Genomic DNA, 3,382 nt, shown 5'->3' on the forward strand with positions numbered 1-3,382 from the left:
CTTAAGTCTGTCTACGGTACAAGGACCGAAATAGACTCGGACTGATTCTCGGGAACACTTAGCCTATAAAATTTAGCAGTAAAGGAATAGGGAAGGGAAATTTATGTAAAAGACTTCTAATCGATGATCCTATGCCCGCAGTGTATGACAGTTAGGGATGAATTTTTATCAGTTTGAGCAAGGCTTTTCAAAATCCAATGGATCATTTTTACTTAATGTAAGGTAAGTGTGCCAAATTTCAGCATAGTTGTATGTAAGCGCCAAAGTCTCAAGTTTGAAATGTAATATTTTTAATATAAATTGATTTTTTTATTCCTTCATCTTAAGCAGCACAGTAAAAAAAATTAACACTATTATAGTGTGTAATCTTTCACACCACTATTATAGTGTTAAATTTGGAAAAACATGTTCAATTTCAAATTGTTTAAATAAAAGTCGTTGAATTTCAAGTTGTTGAATTTGGAGTTGTTGAAGTTAAAAATTGTTGAATTTTCATTTCGTTTTTTTTTAAGTTTTTTTTGCCTTTTTAGATATTTGAAATGTTGGAAATATTTTTTCCTGTACTCGGGATCCTCCCTAATGCGAGATAATTACATCTGATTCTCGGATCTTCACGATATAGTTATTATGCATATAAATATTTGATGTTCTATATGACTTTTGCCTAATGAAAAGCATCTCGACTGAAGTATATGTCTTAAATGGAAATTCAACAATTTTTACACAACTTTTGTTTAAAAATTAAATAACTTTTGTTTGAAAATTCAACAACTTTTGTTTAAAAATTCAAAAAAAAATTGGTTGAAATACACAAGGCTTCACACTGTAATAGTGCGAAAAATTATGATCAAACTATAATGGTGTTAATTTTTGATCATATGACAAAAAATAGCATAAAGTTGTGTGTTTTTCACACTATAATGCCAAGCGCACAATAACATTTGTTTGTAAACATGTTTTCATAATTTTCTATGAGAGTGAGCGAGATGACTAGATTTAGGTTTTTTCCTCTCTCACTAAAGTGATGAAAAAGTGATAAACAAATGTTATTGTGCGTTGGGCATAATGACCAGCGCACAATCAAGATGTTTCAAGTATAAGGTGGGCCAAATGGAACTGCCAGTGACGTAGATACTTTTACCCGACTGGTACAGTGTTGACAACTCAGATTTGTCAAACATTTGTAATAGAAAAATAAGAATCGAATAATTTTGCAAAGATTAATTAATTTTCTTCATAAATGAAAATATATTTATTGTTCCTCGACTAATGAACTTCAAATAAGTATAATATAATAAATTTTGATTACAAAAAAACACCTTTTTAGTAATATGACCACATTGGATATGATATTAAAATTGCCTAGGATAAAATATCGTCCATATATGCCATTAACACTTCGTAGAACTTTATGGAATTTTACAAAATATTTTGATACTTTTATTTATATTTTAACATTCGGAGCTTTAGTCAATTCTTTTCTGGTATCTGAATCAGAAATTTCATCTCTTTGGTTACTGTATCTAAAGATTTCTAACCATTCAATATTTTCATTTTTATCAGAATCATAGATTAATGCTTTTTCATCGAACATTTCACGGTCAAAGTAATTCACCGAATTTACATTATTTTTCTTCTCAATAATTTGCAAAAACACTTTCAAACTGTTCTTTTAAGGCTTTTATACATTAACAATCAAGAAAATTTCATTTGCTCAAACTCCCACATAAAATGCATATGGCAGCAACTGCCACTTGGTTCTTCCGAGTATAGTCTGTTGTTTTTGCAATATATTTACATTAATATTTAATTTTTATTAAAAATTTTATAACGCAAAAATAGCCAGATAAATTCTGTGCGCATTCAATCAGGCCTCCATGCGAAATATTCTTCATCATAAAAAATTAAATAGAAAACAAAATTGGCAGCGGCTGCCACCAGGGTCCTTCCAAGTGTTAAACTCAATAATTTCCTTAAATCGATTTTCCATTGTTAAATTTTAAACACTTTTTCATTTTACACTTCTTAATCAATTTTCAATTTTATAAAGTTTTTTGAAAAATTATAGACTACTCAGAAAAAAATTCACAGCGTTCTAGGCAAGGCTAGCCTTACTGGCCAAACTAATATATGGGGTTTTGGAGCACCACATTTCTCTTTTTTACATCGCGTTTTATATTTTCCATATCGATAAAATGGTTTTTCCAACAATTTTATTTCCAAGGGAAAAGTAACACTTCAGAAAAAATGATTTTTTTTGATAGGTTTTTTGACTACAATAATAGTTCCAATTAGGCCTCAGGCTTATAAATAATACCTCGTTTGATGTTTCGACAGCAATATTTTCAGAAACTGTTCTAGATTCAGAGGCATGTAGCTTCACATTTAAAGGCAAAATTGTACAATATGTCTTGGAACAAATCGATATTGCTTTTTTATTTGTTTTGTAACAAGAAATTAAGAACTTTTAACACTAAATGAGGTAAGCATTGGATCTTAATGAATTACAGATTTTTTTGTGCAGTAACAATTAAGATTTATTTTCGATTTTCCCGAAAAAAGATGGTAAAGTCTGAACTGCAGAGAGTACTTTTCCCTTGTATAGAATATTATATTAACTTTCTCTTTGTGAAAAAAATTATTTGATACCATTTTTATGATTTAAATTTAAAAAAAATAGGCCAAGAATCAGAACATTGGGATATCATTCCAAAGTGCAGTAAAGTGCCATAAAGTGCAATATTTTTTATACAGAGTATAACATCATAAATGAATGAACAATTGAATGGGTTTTACCACAATTAAGACTACAATGATCAAAAAAGGTCACGTTTTAATCCAGAATAGAAATTATGAGAATACCGCGATTGATTCTCAAAAATTCCGAATATCGTAAATATTTATTTCTTAAGTATTGAAATATTTAAAAAAAAATCCCAATTAATATTTCCTTTTTGTTGAAAATGTCTGAACTTGGCATTTTATATCAATTTGATATTCTACGTAATTTTTATGCTTTGAATTCCATGTTATTTTACTTATTCTTAGTTTTTCCAAAATATATTAGTATTGAATGTTCTGACACATTTGTGATTTGCTTATACGATGTATGGTCTGCCGGGTTTTGTGGAAATAATTTTTGTCCAGTGGAATTTTGTGGCAAAAAAGTATGAGAAAAACTGAAACTACATCAAATATTAGTTTAATTTATAAAAATAGTCTTTATTATTAACAATTAAACTAATTATTTTGATATATTCCCAACATTTTATAGAAATGTATTCGCATGAGATTTTGGCGCGAGTCACGAACAGCTGATTTTTGACATAACCACCAAAAAGTATCTACGTCATCACCAGCCCGATCTGGCCCACCTTATTAC

The sequence above is a fragment of the Phlebotomus papatasi genome, chromosome 1 (assembly GCF_024763615.1).
Source record: "Phlebotomus papatasi isolate M1 chromosome 1, Ppap_2.1, whole genome shotgun sequence".
NCBI classification, from domain to species: domain Eukaryota; kingdom Metazoa; phylum Arthropoda; class Insecta; order Diptera; family Psychodidae; genus Phlebotomus; species Phlebotomus papatasi.